Genomic DNA, 19,968 nt, shown 5'->3' on the forward strand with positions numbered 1-19,968 from the left:
ATGCATTATTTCAGGCATTATTAGCCATTTTTCATGTGTGGTGTAGGAGTTATGTTTAAATAACTGTCATATTGAGTGTTACAGTATACAGTCATATTGAGTAGAACCTCATTTTTGTATTTGCAAACCATAGAAAAAACAACTGTATCTAGTTAAACTCACATGTTTTCAATATCACAGGCATTTTTAGACATTTTGCACGTTTGGATTAGGAATTATGTTGGAATACATTTTTATTGCTTTTTTCGCATTATCTCAGGATTCTAAGTACATTACTGTCAAATTTATTAAAAAAAATACTTTTGGTTTTTGCAAACCTTACCAAATGTTAGTTTCCAATAAAACTCTCAAAGATACATTCCTTCGGGCATTATTAGACATTTTGCATTTCTACTTTTGGAGTTATGCATCAAAAACAGTCATTTTGAGTGTGACCAATATGAGGCCAGTAAAACCCAATTTTTGTATTTGTGATCCTTTCCAAAATACCCGATTCTGGTAAAACTCACATAAATTCAATATTACAGGCTTTTTTAGACAAATTTCATGTTTGGTTTTGGAGTTATGACTATAAACCTTTCTTATTTAGTATGACAGTAATACTGTTATATTGAATAAAAAAACTAACATCTGTCTTTGCAAACCTTACAAAAGATCATTTTTCTAGTACAACTAACAAAAATACATATCTCTAGGCATTATTAGATATTTAGCATGTGTTGTTTAGAAGTTATTGTTAAATACATTTTTATTGCTTTTTTCGCATTATCTCAGGATTCTAAGAACATTATAGTCATATTGAGTAAAAAAACTACTTTTTGCATTTGCAAGATTTAAAAAAGCATATGTTTCGAGTGAAACTCCCAATGATGCATTATTTCAGGCATTATTTAGCCATTTTTCATGTGTGGTGTAGGAGTTATGTTTAAATAACTGTCATATTGAGTGTTACAGTATACAGTCATATTGAGTAAAACCTCATTTTTGTATTTGCAAACCATAGAAAAACAACTGTATCTAGTTAAACTCACATGTTTTCAATATCACAGGCATTTTTAGACATTTTGCACGTTTGGATTAGGAATTATGTTGGAATACATTTTTATTGCTTTTTTCGCATTATCTCAGGATTCTAAGTACATTACTGTCAAATTTAGTAAAAAAAATACTTTTGGTTTTTGCAAACCTTACCAAATGTTAGTTTCCAGTAAAACTCTCAAAGATACATTTCTTCAGGCATTATTAGACATTTTGCATTTCTACTTTTGGAGTTATGTTTCAGAAACTGTCCTTTTGAGTGTGACCAATATGAGGCCAGTAAAACCCAATTTTTGTATTTGTTGATCCTTTCCAAAATACCTGATTCTGGTAAAACTCACATAAATTAAATATTACAGCTTTTTTAGACAAATTTCATGTTTGGTTTTGGAGTTATGACTATAAACCTTTCTTATTTAGTATGACAGTAATACTGTTATATTGAATAAAAAAACTAACATCTGTCTTTGCAAACCTTACAAAAGATCATTTTTCTAGTACAACTAACAAAAATACATATCTCTAGGCATTATTAGATATTTTGCATGTGTTGTTTAGAAGTTATGTTTGAATACATTTTTATTGCTTTTTTCGTATTATCCTCAGGATTCTAAGAACATTATAGTCATATTGAGTAAAAAACTACTTTTTGCATTTGCAAGATTTAAAAAAGCATATGTTTCGAGTGAAACTCCCAATGATGCATTATTTCAGACATTATTAGCCATTTTTCATGTGTGGTGTAGGAGTTATGTTTAAATAACTGTCATATTGAGTGTTACAGTATACAGTCATATTGAGTAAAACATCATTTTTGTATTTGCAAACCATAGAAAAACAACTGTATCTAGTTAAACTCACATGTTTTCAATATCACAGGCATTTTTAGACATTTTGCACGTTTGGATTAGGAATTATGTTGGAATACATTTTTATTGCTTTTTTCGCATTATCTCAGGATTCTAAGTACATTACTGTCAAATTTAGTAAAAAAATACTTTTTGTTTTTGCAAACCTTACCAAATGTTAGTTTCCAGTAAAACTCTAAAAGATACATTTCTTCAGGCATTATTAGACATTTTGCATTTCTACTTTTGGAGTTATGCATCAAAAACTGTCATTTTGAGTGTGACCAATATGAGGCCAGTAAAACCCAATTTTTGTATTGTGATCCTTTCCAAAATACCTGATTCTGGTAAAACTCACATAAATTCAATATTACAGGCTTTTTTAGACAAATTTCATGTTTGGTTTTGGAGTTATGACTATAAGCCTTTCTTATTTAGTATGACAGTAATACTGTTATATTGAATAAAAAAACTAACATCTGTCTTTGCAAACCTTACAAAAGATCATTTTTCTACTACAACTAACAAAAATACATATCTCTAGGCATTATTAGATATTTTGCATGTGTAGTTTAGAAGTTATGTTTGAATACATTTTTATTGCTTTTTTCGCATTATCTCAGGATTCTAAGAACATTATAGTCATATTGAGTAAAAAACTACTTTTTGCATTTGCAAGATTTAAAAAAACATATGTTTCGAGTGAAACTCCCAATGATGCATTATTTCAGACATTATTAGCCATTTTTCATGTGTGGTGTAGGAGTTATGTTTAAATAACTGTCATATTGAGTGTTACAGTATACAGTCATATTGAGTAAAACCTCATTTTTGTATTTGCAAACCATAGAAAAACAACTGTATCTAGTTAAACTCACATGTTTTCAATATCACAGGCATTTTTAGACATTTTGCACGTTTGGATTAGGAATTATGTTGGAATACATTTTTATTGCTTTTTTCGCATTATCTCAGGATTCTAAGTACATTACTGTCAAATTTAGTAAAAAAATACTTTTTGTTTTTGCAAACCTTACCAAATGTTAGTTTCCAGTAAAACTCTCAAAGATACATTTCTTCAGGCATTATTAGACATTTTGCATTTCTACTTTTGGAGTTATGTTTCAGAAACTGTCATTTTGAGTGTGACCAATATGAGGCCAGTAAAACCCAATTTTTGTATTTGTGATCCTTTCCAAAATACCTGATTCTGGTAAAACTCACATAAATTCAATATTACAGGCTTTTTTAGACAAATTTCATGTTTGGTTTTGGAGTTATGACTATAAACCTTTCTTATTTAGTATGACAGTAATACTGTTATATTGAATAAAAAACTAACGTCTAACTTTGCAAGCCTTCCAAACATAATTTTTCTAGTACAACTAACAAAAATACATATCTCTAGGCATTATTAGATATTTTGCATGTGTTGTTTAGAAGTTATGTTTGAATACATTTTTATTGCTTTTTTCGCATTATCTCAGGATTCTAAGAACATTATAGTCATATTGAGTAAAAAACTACTTTTTGCATTTGCAAGATTTAAAAAAAGCATATGTTTCGAGTGAAACTCCCAATGATGCATTATTTCAGGCATTATTAGCCATTTTTCATGTGTGGTGTAGGAGTTTGTTTTAAATAACTGTCATATTGAGTGTTACAGTATACAGTCATATTGAGTAAAACCTCCTTTTTGTATTTTGCAAACCATAGAAAAACAACTGTATCTAGTTAAACTCACATGTTTTCAATATCACAGGCATTTTTAGACATTTTGCACGTTTGGATTAGGAATTATGTTGGAATACATTTTTATTGCTTTTTTCGCATTATCTCAGGATTCTAAGTACATTACTGTCAAATTTTCTAAAAAAAAATACTTTTTGTTTTTGCAAACCTTACCAAATGTTAGTTTCCAGTAAAACTCTCAAAGATACATTTCTTCAGGCATTATTAGACATTTTGCATTTCTACTTTTGGAGTTATGTTTCAGAAAACTGTCATTTTGAGTGTGACCAATATGAGGCCAGTAAAACCCAATTTTTGTATTTGTGATCCTTTCCAAAATACCCGATTCTGGTAAAACTCACATAAATTCAATATTACAGGCTTTTTTAGACAAATTTCATGTTTGGTTTTGGAGTTTTGACTATAAACCTTTCTTATTTAGTATGACAGTAATACTGTTATATTGAATAAAAAAACTAACATCTGTCTTTGCAAACCTTACAAAAGATCATTTTTCTAGTACAACTAACAAAAATCCATATCTCTAGGCATTATTAGATATTTTGCATGTGTAGTTTAGAAGTTATGTTTGAATACATTTTTATTGCTTTTTTCGCATTATCTCAGGATTCTAAGAACATTATAGTCATATTGAGTAAAAACTACTTTTTGCATTTGCAAGATTTAAAAAAACATATGTTTCGAGTGAAACTCCCAATGATGCATTATTTCAGACATTATTAGCCATTTTTCATGTGTGGTGTAGGAGTTATGTTTAAATAACTGTCATATTGAGTGTTACAGTATACAGTCATATTGAGTAAAACCTCATTTTTGTATTTGCAAACCATAGAAAAACAACTGTATCTAGTTAAACTCACATGTTTTCAATATCACAGGCATTTTTAGACATTTTGCACGTTTGGATTAGGAATTATGTTGGAATACATTTTTATTGCTTTTTTCGCATTATCTCAGGATTCTAAGTACATTACTGTCAAATTTAGTAAAAAAATACTTTTTGTTTTTGCAAACCTTACCAAATGTTAGTTTCCAGTAAAACTCTCAAAGATACATTTCTTCAGGCATTATTAGACATTTGCATTTCTACTTTTGGAGTTATGTTTCAGAAACTGTCATTTTGAGTGTGACCAATATGAGGCCAGTAAAACCCAATTTTTGTATTTGTGATCCTTTCCAAAATACCTGATTCTGGTAAAACTCACATAAATTCAATATTACAGGCTTTTTTAGACAAATTTCATGTTTGGTTTTGGAGTTATGACTATAAACCTTTCTTATTTAGTATGACAGTAATACTGTTATATTGAATAAAAAACTAACGTCTAACTTTGCAAGCCTTCCAAACATAATTTTTCTAGTACAACTAACAAAAATACATATCTCTAGGCATTATTAGATATTTTGCATGTGTTGTTTAGAAGTTATGTTTGAATACATTTTTATTGCTTTTTTCGCATTATCTCAGGATTCTAAGAACATTATAGTCATATTGAGTAAAAAACTACTTTTTGCATTTGCAAGATTTAAAAAAGCATATGTTTCGAGTGAAACTCCCAATGATGCATTATTTCAGGCATTATAGCCATTTTTCATGTGTGGTGTAGGAGTTATGTTTAAATAACTGTCATATTGAGTGTTACAGTATACAGTCATATTGAGTAAAACCTCCTTTTTGTATTTGCAAACCATAGAAAAACAACTGTATCTAGTTAAACTCACATGTTTTCAATATCACAGGCATTTTTAGGACATTTTGCACGTTTGGATTAGGAATTATGTTGGAATACATTTTTATTGCTTTTTTCGCATTATCTCAGGATTCTAAGTACATTACTGTCAAATTTTCTAAAAAAAAATACTTTTTGTTTTTGCAAACCTTACCAAATGTTAGTTTCCAGTAAAACTCTCAAAGATACATTTCTTCAGGCATTATTAGACATTTTGCATTTCTACTTTTGGAGTTATGTTTCAGAAACTGTCATTTTGAGTGTGACCAATATGAGGCCAGTAAAACCCAATTTTTGTATTTGTGATCCTTTCCAAAATACCCGATTCTGGTAAAACTCACATAAATTCAATATTACAGGCTTTTTTAGACAAATTTCATGTTTGGTTTTGGAGTTTTGACTATAAACCTTTCTTATTTAGTATGACAGTAATACTGTTATATTGAATAAAAAAAACTAACATCTGTCTTTGCAAAACTTACAAAAGATCATTTTTCTAGTACAACTAACAAAAATACATATCTCTAGGCATTATTAGATATTTTGCATGTGTTGTTTAGAAGTTATGGTTGAATACATTTTTATTGCTTTTTTCGCATTATCTCAGGATTCTAAGAACATTATAGTCATATTGAGTAAAAAACTACTTTTTGCATTTGCAAGATTTAAAAAAGCGTATGTTTCGAGTGAAACTCCCAATGATGCATTATTTCAGGCATTATTAGCCATTTTTCATGTGTGGTGTAGGAGTTATGTTTAAATAACTGTCATATTGAGTGTTACAGTATACAGTCATATTGAGTAAAACCTCCTTTTTGTATTTGCAAACCATAGAAAAACAACTGTATCTAGTTAAACTCACATGTTTTCAATATCACAGGCATTTTTAGACATTTTGCACGTTTGGATTAGGAATTATGTTGGAATACATTTTTATTGCTTTTTTCGCATTATCTCAGGATTCTAAGTACATTACTGTCAAATTTAGTAAACAAATACTTTTGGTTTTTGCAAACCTTACCAAATGTTAGTTTCCAGTAAAACTCTCAAAGATACATTTCTTCAGGCATTATTAGACATTTTGCATTTCTACTTTTGGAGTTATGCATCAAAAACTGTCATTTTGAGTGTGACCAATATGAGGCCAGTAAAACCCAATTTTTGTATTTGTGATCCTTTCCAAAATACCTGATTCCGGTAAAACTCACATAAATTCAATATTACAGGTTTTTTAAGACAAATTTCATGTTTGGTTTTGGAGTTATGACTATAAACCTTTCTTATTTAGTATGACAGTAATACTGTTATATTGAATAAAAAACTAACGTCTAACTTTGCAAGCCTTAAAAAAGATCATTTTTCTAGTACAACTAACAAAAATACATATCTCTAGGCATTATTAGATATTTTGCATGTGTTGTTTAGAAGTTATGTTTGAATACAATTTTATTGCTTTTTTCGCATTATCTCAGGAATCTAAGAACATTATAGTCATATTGAGTAAAAAAGTACTTTTTGCATTTGCAAGATTTAAAAAAGCATATGTTTCGAGTGAAACTCCCAATGATGCATTATTTCAGGCATTATTAGCAATTTTTCATGTGTGGTGTAGGAGTTATGTTTAAATAACTGTCATATTGAGTGTTACAATATACAGTCATATTGAGTAAAACCTCATTTTTGTATTTGCAAACCATAGAAAAACAACTGTATCTAGTTAAACTCACATGTTTTTCAATACCACAGGCATTTTTAGACATTTTGCACGTTTGGCATAGGAATTATGTTGGAATACATTTTTATTGCTTTTTTCGCATTATCTCAGGATTCTAAGTACATTACTGTCAAATTTAGTAAAAAAATACTTTTGGTTTTTGCAAACCTTACCAATGTTTTTTTCCAGTAAAACTCTCAAAGATACATTTCTTCAGGCATTATTAGACATTTTGCATTTCTACTTTTGGAGTTATGTTTCAGAAACTGTCATTTTGAGTGTGACCAATATGAGGCCAGTAAAACCCAATTTTTGTATTTGTGATCCTTTCCAAAATACCTGATTCTGGTAAAAACTCACATAAATTCAATATTACAGGCTTTTTTAGACAAATTTCATGTTTGGTTTTGGAGTTATGACTATAAACCTTTCTTATTTAGTATGACAGTAATACTGTTATATTGAATAAAAAACTAACGTCTAACTTTTCAAGCCTTACAAAAGATAATTTTTCTAGTACAACTAACAAAAATACATATCTCTAGGCATTATTAGATATTTTGCATGGGTTTTTTAGAAGTTATGTTTGAATACATTTTTATTGCTTTTTTCGCATTATCTCAGGATTCTAAGAACATTATAGTCATATTGAGTAAAAAACTACTTTTTTGCATTTGCAAGATTTAAAAAAGCATATGTTTCGAGTGAAACTCCCAATAATGCATTATTTCAGGCATTATTAGCCATTTTTCATGTGTGGTGTAGGAGTTATGTTTAAATAACTGTCATATTGAGTGTTACAGTATACAGTCATATTGAGTAAAACCTCATTTTTGTATTTGCAAACCATAGAAAAACAACTGTATCTAGTTAAACTCACATGTTTTCAATATCACAGGCATTTTTAGACATTTTGCAAGTTTGGATTAGGAATTATGTTGGAATACATTTTTATTGCTTTTTTCGCATTATCTCAGGATTCTAAGTACATTACTGTCAAATTTATTAAAAAAAATACTTTTGGTTTTTGCAAACCTTACCAAATGTTAGTTTCCAGAAATCTCTCAAAGATACATTCCTTCGGGCATTATTAGACATTTTGCATTTCTACTTTTGGAGTTATGCATCAAAAACAGTCATTTTGAGTGTGACCAATATGAGGCCAGTAAAACCCAATTTTTGTATTTGCTGATCCTTTCCAAAATACCCGATTCTGGTAAAACTCACATAAATTCAATATTACAGGCTTTTTTAGACAATTTCAAGTTTGGTTTTGGAGTTATGACTATAAACCTTTCTTATTTAGTATGACAGTAATACTGTTATATTGAATAAAAAAACTAACATCTGTCTTTGCAAAACTTACAAAAGATCATTTTTCTAGTACAACTAACAAAAATACATATCTCTAGGCATTATTAGATATTTTGCATGTGTTGTTTAGAAGTTATGGTTGAATACATTTTTATTGCTTTTTTCGCATTATCTCAGGATTCTAAGAACATTATAGTCATATTGAGTAAAAAACTACTTTTTTGCATTTGCAAGATTTAAAAAAGCATGAGTTTCGAGTGAAACTCCCAATAATGCATTATTTCAGGCATTATTAGCCATTTTTCATGTGTGGTGTAGGAGTTATGTTTAAATAACTGTCATATTGAGTGTTACAGTATACAGTCATATTGAGTAAAACCTCCTTTTTGTATTTGCAAACCATAGAAAAACAACTGTATCTAGTTAAACTCACATGTTTTCAATATCGCAGGCATTTTTAGACATTTTGCAAGTTTGGATTAGGAATTATGTTGGAATACATTTTTATTGCTTTTTTCGCATTATCTCAGGATTCTAAGTACATTACTGTCAAATTTATTAAAAAAATACTTTTGGTTTTTGCAAACCTTACCAAATGTTAATTTCCAGTAAATCTCTCAAAGATACATTACTTCGGGCATTATTAGACATTTTGCATTTCTACTTTTGGAGTTATGCATCAAAAACAGTCATTTTGAGTGTGACCAATATGAGCCAGTAAAACCCAATTTTTGTATTTGTGATCCTTTCCAAAATACCCGATTCTGGTTAAATCCACATAAATTCAACATTACAGGCTTTTTTAGACAAATTTCATGTTTGGTTTTGGAGTTATGACTATAAACCTTTCTTATTTAGTATGACAGTAATACTGTTATATTGAATAAAAAAAACTAACATCTGTCTTTGCAAAACTTACAAAAGATCATTTTTCTAGTACAACTAACAAAAATACATATCTCTAGGCATTATTAGATATTTTGCATGTGTTGTTTAGAAGTTATGGTTGAATACATTTTTATTGCTTTTTTCGCATTATCTCAGGATTCTAAGAACATTATAGTCATATTGATTAAAAAACTACTTTTTGCATTTGCAAGATTTAAAAAAAGCATATGTTTCGAGTGAAACTCCCAATGATGCATTATTTCAGGCATTATTAGCCATTTTTCATGTGTGGTGTAGGAGTTATGTTTAAATAACTGTCATATTGAGTGTTACAGTATACAGTCATATTGAGTAAAACCTCATTTTTGTATTTGCAAACCATAGAAAAACAACTGTATCTAGTAAACTCACATGTTTTCAATACCACAGGCATTTTTAGACATTTTGCACGTTTGGATTAGGAATTATGTTGGAATACATTTTTATTGCTTTTTTCGCATTATCTCAGGATTCTAAGTACATTACTGTCAATTTAGTAAAAAAATACTTTTGGTTTTTGCAAACCTTACCAAATGTTTTTCCCAGTAAAACTCTCAAAGATACATTTCTTCAGGCATTATTAGACATTTTGCATTTCTACTTTTGGAGTTATGTATCAAAAACTGTCATTTTGAGTGTGACCAATATGAGCCAGTAAAACCCAATTTTTGTATTTGTGATCCTTTCCAAATACCTGATTCTGGTAAAACTCACATAAATTCAATATTACAGGCTTTTTTAGACAAATTTCATGTTTGGTTTTGGAGTTATGACTATAAACCTTTCTTATTTAGTATGACAGTAATACTGTTATATTGAATAAAAACTAACATCTGTCTTTGCAAACCTTACAAAAGATCATTTTTCTAGTACAACTAACAAAAATACATATCTCTAGGCATTATTAGATATTTTGCATGTGTTGTTTAGAAGTTATGTTTGAATACATTTGTCTTGCTTTTTTCGCATTATCTCAGGATTCTAAGAACATTATAGTCATATTGAGTAAAAAACTACTTTTTGCATTTGCAAGATTTAAAAAAGCATATGTTTCGAGTGAAACTCCCAATGATGCATTATTTCAGACATTATTAGCCATTTTTCATGTGTGGTGTAGGAGTTATGTTTAAATAACTGTCATATTGAGTGTTACAGTATACAGTCATATTGAGTAAAACCTCATTTTTGTATTTGCAAACCATAGAAAAACAACTGTATCTAGTTAAACTCACATGTTTTCAATATCACAGGCATTTTTAGACATTTTGCAAGTTTGGATTAGGAATTATGTTGGAATACATTCTTTTTGCTTTTTTCGCATTATCTCAGGATTCTAAGTACATTACTGTCAAATTTAGTAAAAAAAATACTTTTGGTTTTTGCAAACTTTACCAATGTTAGTTTCCAGTAAAACTCTCAAAGATACATTCCTTCAGGCATTATTAGACATTTTGCATTTCTACTTTTGGAGTTATGTTTCAGAAACTGTCATTTTGAGTGTGACCAATATGAGGCCAGTAAAACCCAATTTTTGTATTTGTGATCCTTTCCAAAATACTTGATTCTGGTAAAACTCACATAAATTCAATATTACAGGCTTTTTTAGACAAATTTCATGTTTGGTTTTGGAGTTATGACTATAAACCTTTCTTATTTAGTATGACAGTAATACTGTTATATTGAATAAAAAACTAACGTCTAACTTTGCAAGCCTTACAAAAGATAATTTTTCTAGTACAACTAACAAAAATACATATCCCTAGGCATTATTAGATATTTTGCATGTGTTGTTTAGAAGTTATGGTTGAATACATTTTTATTGCTTTTTTCGCATTATCTCAGGATTCTAAGAACATTATAGTCATATTGAGTAAAAAAACTACTTTTTTGCATTTGCAAGATTTAAAAAAGCATATGTTTCGAGTGAAACACCCAATAATGCATTATTTCAGGCATTATTAGCCATTTTTCATGTGTGGTGTAGGAGTTATGTTTAAATAACTGTCATATTGAGTGTTACAGTATACAGTCATATTGAGTAAAACCTCCTTTTTGTATTTGCAAACCATAGAAAAACAACTGTATCTAGTTAAACTCACATGTTTTCAATATCACAGGCATTTTTAGACATTTTGCAAGTTTGAATTAGGAATTATGTTGGAATACATTTTCATTGCTTTTTTCGCATTATCTCAGGATTCTAAGTACATTACTGTCAAATTTATTAAAAAAATACTTTTGGTTTTTGCAACCTTACCAAATGTTAGTTTCCAGTAAATCTCTCAAAGATACATTTCTTCAGGCATTATTAGACATTTTGCATTTCTACTTTTGGAGTTATGTTTCAGAAACTGTCCTTTTGAGTGTGACCAATATGAGGCCAGTAAAACCCAATTTTTGTATTTGTGATCCTTTCCAAAATACCTGATTCTGGTAAAACTCACATAAATTAAATATTACAGGCTTTTTTAGACAAATTTCATGTTTAGTTTTGGAGTTATGACTATAAACCTTTCTTATTTAGTATGACAGTAATACTGTTATATTGAATAAAAAAAACTAACATCTGTCTTTGCAAACCTTACAAAAGATCATTTTTCTAGTACAACTAACAAAAATACATATCTCTAGGCATTATTAGATATTTTGCATGTGTTGTTTAGAAGTTATGTTTGAATACATTTTTATTGCTTTTTTCGTATTATCTCAGGATTCTAAGAACATTATAGTCATATTGAGTAAAAAACTACTTTTTGCATTTGCAAGATTTAAAAAGCATATGTTTCGAGTGAAACTCCCAATGATGCATTATTTCAGACATTATTAGCCATTTTTCATGTGTGGTGTAGGAGTTATGTTTAAATAACTGTCATATTGAGTGTTACAGTATACAGTCATATTGAGTAAAACATCATTTTTGTATTTGCAAACCATAGAAAAACAACTGTATCTAGTTAAACTCACATGTTTTCAATATCACAGGCATTTTTAGACATTTTGCACGTTTGGATTAGGAATTATGTTGGAATACATTTTATTGCTTTTTTCGCATTATCTCAGGATTCTAAGTACATTACTGTCAAATTTAGTAAAAAAATACTTTTTGTTTTTGCAAACCTTACCAAATGTTAGTTTCCAGTAAAACTCTAAAAGATACATTTCTTTAGGCATTATTAGACATTTTGCATTTCTACTTTTGGAGTTATGCATCAAAAACTGTCATTTTGAGTGTGACCAATATGAGGCCAGTAAAACCCAATTTTGTATTTGTGATCCTTTCCAAAATACCTGATTCTGGTAAAACTCACATAAATTCAATATTACAGGCTTTTTTAGACAAATTTCATGTTTGGTTTTGGAGTTATGACTATAAGCCTTTCTTATTTAGTATGACAGTAATACTGTTATATTGAATAAAAAAACTAACATCTGTCTTTGCAAACCTTACAAAAGATCATTTTTCTAGTACAACTAACAAAAATACATATCTCTAGGCATTATTAGATATTTTGCATGTGTAGTTTAGAAGTTATGTTTGAATACATTTTTATTGCTTTTTTCGCATTATCTCAGGATTCTAAGAACATTATAGTCATATTGAGTAAAAAACTACTTTTTGCATTTGCAAGATTTAAAAAAACATATGTTTCGAGTGAAACTCCCAATGATGCATTATTTCAGACATTATTAGCCATTTTTCATGTGTGGTGTAGGAGTTATGTTTAAATAACTGTCATATTGAGTGTTACAGTATACAGTCATATTGAGTAAAACCTCATTTTTGTATTTGCAAACCATAGAAAAACAACTGTATCTAGTTAAACTCACATGTTTCAATATCACAGGCATTTTTAGACATTTTGCACGTTTGGATTAGGAATTATGTTGGAATACATTTTTATTGCTTTTTTCGCATTATCTCAGGATTCTAAGTACATTACTGTCAATTTAGTAAAAAAATACTTTTTGTTTTTGCAAACCTTACCAAATGTTAGTTTCCAGTAAAACTCTCAAAGATACATTTCTTCAGGCATTATTAGACATTTTGCATTTCTACTTTTGGAGTTATGTTTCAGAAACTGTCATTTTGAGTGTGACCAATATGAGGCCAGTAAAACCCAATTTTTGTATTTGTGATCCTTTCCAAAATACCTGATTCTGTAAAACTCACATAAATTCAATATTACAGGCTTTTTTAGACAAATTTCATGTTTGGTTTTGGAGTTATGACTATAAACCTTTCTTATTTAGTATGACAGTAATACTGTTATATTGAATAAAAAACTAACGTCTAACTTTGCAAGCCTTCCAAACATAATTTTTCTAGTACAACTAACAAAAATACATATCTCTAGGCATTATTAGATATTTTGCATGTGTTGTTTAGAAGTTATGTTTGAATACATTTTTATTGCTTTTTTCGCATTATCTCAGGATTCTAAGAACATTATAGTCATATTGAGTAAAAAACTACTTTTTGCATTTGCAAGATTTAAAAAAGCATATGTTTCGAGTGAAACTCCCAATGATGCATTATTTCAGGCATTATTAGCCATTTTTCATGTGTGGTGTAGGAGTTATGTTTAAATAACTGTCATATTGAGTGTTACAGTATACAGTCATATTGAGTAAAACCTCCTTTTTGTATTTGCAAACCATAGAAAAACAACTGTATCTAGTTAAACTCACATGTTTTCAATATCACAGGCATTTTTAGACATTTTGCACGTTTGGATTAGGAATTATGTTGGAATACATTTTTATTGCTTTTTTCGCATTATCTCAGGATTCTAAGTACATTACTGTCAAATTTTCTAAAAAAAAATACTTTTTGTTTTTGCAAACCTTACCAAATGTTAGTTTCCAGTAAAACTCTCAAAGATACATTTCTTCAGGCATTATTAGACATTTTGCATTTCTACTTTTGGAGTTATGTTTCAGAAACTGTCATTTTGAGTGTGACCAATATGAGGCCAGTAAAACCCAATTTTTGTATTTGTGATCCTTTCCAAAATACCCGATTCTGGTAAAACTCACATAAATTCAATATTACAGGCTTTTTTAGACAAATTTCATGTTTGGTTTTGGAGTTTTGACTATAAACCTTTCTTATTTAGTATGACAGTAATACTGTTATATTGAATAAAAAACTAACATCTGTCTTTGCAAACCTTACAAAAGATCATTTTTCTAGTACAACTAACAAAAATACATATCTCTAGGCATTATTAGATATTTTGCATGTGTAGTTTAGAAGTTATGTTTGAATACATTTTTATTGCTTTTTTCGCATTATCTCAGGATTCTAAGAACATTATAGTCATATTGAGTAAAAAACTACTTTTTGCATTTGCAAGATTTAAAAAAACATATCTTTCGAGTGAAACTCCCAATGATGCATTATTTCAGACATTATTAGCCATTTTTCATGTGTGGTGTAGGAGTTATGTTTAAATAACTGTCATATTGAGTGTTACAGTATACAGTCATATTGAGTAAAACCTCATTTTTGTATTTGCAAACCATAGAAAAACAACTGTATCTAGTTAAACTCACATGTTTTCAATATCACAGGCATTTTTAGACATTTTGCACGTTTGGATTAGGAATTATGTTGGAATACATTTTTATTGCTTTTTTCGCATTATCTCAGGATTCTAAGTACATTACTGTCAAATTTAGTAAACAAATACTTTTGGTTTTTGCAAACCTTACCAAATGTTAGTTTCCAGTAAAACTCTCAAAGATACATTTCTTCAGGCATTATTAGACATTTTGCATTTCTACTTTTGGAGTTATGCATCAAAAACTGTCATTTTGAGTGTGACCAATATGAGGCCAGTAAAACCCAATTTTTGTATTTGTGATCCTTTCCAAAATACCTGATTCCGGTAAAACTCACATAAATTCAATATTACAGGTTTTTTAAGACAAATTTCATGTTTGGTTTTGGAGTTATGACTATAAACCTTTCTTATTTAGTATGACAGTAATACTGTTATATTGAATAAAAAACTAACGTCTAACTTTGCAAGCCTTAAAAAAGATAATTTTTCTAGTACAACTAACAAAAATACATATCTCTAGGCATTATTAGATATTTTGCATGTGTCGTTTAGAAGTTATGTTTGAATACAATTTGATTGCTTTTTTCGCATTATCTCAGTAATCTAAGAACATTATAGTCATATTGAGTAAAAAACTACTTTTTGCGTTTGCAAGACTTAAAAAAGCATATGCTTCGAGTGAAACTCCCAATGATGCATTATTTCAGGCATTATTAGCCATTTTTCATGTGTGGTGTAGGAGTTATGTTTAAATAACTGTCATATTGAGTGTTACAGTATACAGTCATATTGAGTAGAACCTCATTTTTGTATTTGCAAACCATAGAAAAACAACTGTATCTAGTTAAACTCACATGTTTTCAATATCACAGGCATTTTTAGACATTTTGCACGTTTGGATTAGGAATTATGTTGGAATACATTTTTATTGCTTTTTTCGCATTATCTCAGGATTCTAAGTACATTACTGTCAAATTTATTAAAAAAAATACTTTTGTTTTTGCAAACCTTACCAAATGTTAGTTTCCAATAAAACTCTCAAAGATACATTCCTTCGGGCATTATTAGACATTTTGCATTTCTACTTTTGGAGTTATGCATCAAAAACAGTCATTTTGAGTGTGACCAATATGAGGCCAGTAAAACCCAATTTTTGTATTTGTGATCCTTTCCAAAATACCCGATTCTGGTAAAACTCACATAAATTCAATATTACAGGCTTTTTTAGACAAATTTCATGTTTGGTTTTGGAGTTATGACTATAAACCTTTCTTATTTAGTATGACAGTAATACTGTTATATTGAATAAAAAAACTAACATCTGTCTTTGCAAACCTTACAAAAGATCATTTTTCTAGTACAACTAACAAAAATACATATCTCTAGGCATTATTAGATATTTAGCATGTGTTGTTTAGAAGTTATTGTTAAATACATTTTTATTGCTTTTTTCGCATTATCTCAGGATTCTAAGAACATTATAGTCATATTGAGTAAAAAACTACTTTTTGCATTTGCAAGATTTAAAAAAGCATATGTTTCGAGTGAAACTCCCAATGATGCATTATTTCAGGCATTATTAGCCATTTTTCATGTGTGGTGTAGGAGTTATGTTTAAATAACTGTCATATTGAGTGTTACAGTATACAGTCATATTGAGTAAAACCTCATTTTTGTATTTGCAAACCATAGAAAAACAACTGTATCTAGTTAAACTCACATGTTTTCAATATCACAGGCATTTTTAGACATTTTGCACGTTTGGATTAGGAATTATGTTGGAATACATTTTTATTGCTTTTTTCGCATTAATCTCAGGATTCTAAGTACATTACTGTCAAATTTAGTAAAAAAAATACTTTTGGTTTTTGCAAACCTTACCAAATGTTAGTTTCCAGTAAAACTCTCAAAGATACATTTCTTCAGGCATTATTAGACATTTTGCATTTCTACTTTTGGAGTTATGTTCAGAAACTGTCCTTTTGAGTGTGACCAATATGAGGCCAGTAAAACCCAATTTTTGTATTTGTGATCCTTTCCAAAATACCTGATTCTGGTAAAACTCACATAAATTAAATATTACAGGCTTTTTTAGACAAATTTCATGTTTGGTTTTGGAGTTATGACTATAAACCTTTCTTATTTAGTATGACAGTAATACTGTTATATTGAATAAAAAAACTAACATCTGTCTTTGCAAACCTTACAAAAGATCATTTTTCTAGTACAACTAACAAAAATACATATCTCTAGGCATTATTAGATATTTTGCATGTGTTGTTTAGAAGTTATGTTTGAATACATTTTTATTGCTTTTTTTCGTATTATCTCAGGATTCTAAGAACATTATAGTCATATTGAGTAAAAAACTACTTTTTGCATTTGCAAGATTTAAAAAAGCATATGTTTCGAGTGAAACTCCCAATGATGCATTATTTCAGACATTATTAGCCATTTTTCATGTGTGGTGTAGGAGTTATGTTTAAATAACTGTCATATTGAGTGTTACAGTATACAGTCATATTGAGTAAAACATCATTTTTGTATTTGCAAACCATAGAAAAACAACTGTATCTAGTTAAACTCACATGTTTTCAATATCACAGGCATTTTTTAGACATTTTGCACGTTTGGATTAGGAATTATGTTGGAATACATTTTTATTGCTTTTTTCGCATTATCTCAGGATTCTAAGTACATTACTGTCAAATTTAGTAAAAAAATACTTTTTGTTTTTGCAAACCTTACCAAATGTTAGTTTCCAGTAAAACTCTAAAAGATACATTTCTTCAGGCATTATTAGACATTTTGCATTTCTACTTTTGGAGTTATGCATCAAAAACTGTCATTTTGAGTGTGACCAATATGAGGCCAGTAAAACCCAATTTTTGTATTTGTGATCCTTTCCAAAATACCTGATTCTGGTAAAACTCACATAAATTCAATATTACAGGCTTTTTTAGACAAATTTCATGTTTTGGTTTTGGAGTTATGACTATAAGCCTTTCTTATTTAGTATGACAGTAATACTGTTATATTGAATAAAAAAACTAACATCTGTCTTTGCAAACCTTACAAAAGATCATTTTTCTACTACAACTAACAAAAATACATATCTCTAGGCATTATTAGATATTTTGCATGTGTAGTTTAGAAGTTATGTTTGAATACATTTTTATTGCTTTTTTCGCATTATCTCAGGATTCTAAGAACATTATAGTCATATTGAGTAAAAAACTACTTTTTGCATTTGCAAGATTTAAAAAACATATGTTTCGAGTGAAACTCCCAATGATGCATTATTTCAGACATTATTAGCCATTTTTCATGTGTGGTGTAGGAGTTATGTTTAAATAACTGTCATATTGAGTGTTACAGTATACAGTCATATTGAGTAAAACCTCATTTTTGTATTTGCAAACCATAGAAAAACAACTGTATCTAGTTAAACTCACATGTTTTCAATATCACAGGCATTTTTAGACATTTTGCACGTTTGGATTAGGAATTATGTTGGAATACATTTTTATTGCTTTTTTCGCATTATCTCAGGATTCTAAGTACATTACTGTCAAATTTAGTAAAAAAATACTTTTTGTTTTTGCAAACCTTACCAAATGTTAGTTTCCAGTAAAACTCTCAAAGATACATTTCTTCAGGCATTATTAGACATTTTGCATTTCTACTTTTGGAGTTATGTTTCAGAAACTGTCATTTTGAGTGTGACCAATATGAGGCCAGTAAAACCCAATTTTTGTATTTGTGATCCTTTCCAAAATACCTGATTCTGGTAAAACTCACATAAATTCAATATTACAGGCTTTTTTAGACAAATTTCATGTTTGGTTTTGGAGTTATGACTATAAACCTTTCTTATTTAGTATGACAGTAATACTGTTATATTGAATAAAAAACTAACGTCTAACTTTGCAAGCCTTCCAAACATAATTTTTCTAGTACAACTAACAAAAATACATATCTCTAGGCATTATTAGATATTTTGCATGTGTTGTTTAGAAGTTATGTTTGAATACATTTTTATTGCTTTTTTCGCATTATCTCAGGATTCTAAGAACATTATAGTCATATTGAGTAAAAAACTACTTTTTGCATTTGCAAGATTAAAAAAGCATATGTTTCGAGTGAAACTCCCAATGATGCATTATTTCAGGCATTATTAGCCATTTTTCATGTGTGGTGTAGGAGTTATGTTTAAATAACTGTCATATTGAGTGTTACAGTATACAGTCATATTGAGTAAAACCTCCTTTTTGTATTTGCAAACCATAGAAAAACAACTGTATCTAGTTAAACTCACATGTTTTCAATATCACAGGCATTTTTAGACATTTTGCACGTTTGGATTAGGAATTATGTTGGAATACATTTTTATTGCTTTTTTCGCATTATCTCAGGATTCTAAGTACATTACTGTCAAATTTTCTAAAAAAAAATACTTTTTGTTTTTGCAAACCTTACCAAATGTTAGTTTCCAGTAAAACTCTCAAAGATACATTTCTTCAGGCATTATTAGACATTTTGCATTTCTACTTTTGGAGTTATGTTTCAGAAACTGTCATTTTGAGTGTGACCAATATGAGGCCAGTAAAACCCAATTTTTGTATTTGTGATCCTTTCCAAAATACCCGATTCTGGTAAAACTCACATAAATTCAATATTACAGGCTTTTTTAGACAAATTTCATGTTTGGTTTTGGAGTTTTGACTATAAACCTTTCTTATTTAGTATGACAGTAATACTGTTATATTGAATAAAAAAACTAACATCTGTCTTTGCAAACCTTACAAAAGATCATTTTTCTAGTACAACTAACAAAAATCCATATCTCTAGGCATTATTAGATATTTTGCATGTGTAGTTTAGAAGTTATGTTTGAATACATTTTTATTGCTTTTTTCGCATTATCTCAGGATTCTAAGAACATTATAGTCATATTGAGTAAAAAACTACTTTTTGCATTTGCAAGATTTAAAAAAACATATGTTTCGAGTGAAACTCCCAATGATGCATTATTTCAGACATTATTAGCCATTTTTCATGTGTGGTGTAGGAGTTAT

Source organism: Nerophis ophidion, linkage group LG16, assembly GCF_033978795.1.
Source record: "Nerophis ophidion isolate RoL-2023_Sa linkage group LG16, RoL_Noph_v1.0, whole genome shotgun sequence".
NCBI classification, from domain to species: domain Eukaryota; kingdom Metazoa; phylum Chordata; class Actinopteri; order Syngnathiformes; family Syngnathidae; genus Nerophis; species Nerophis ophidion.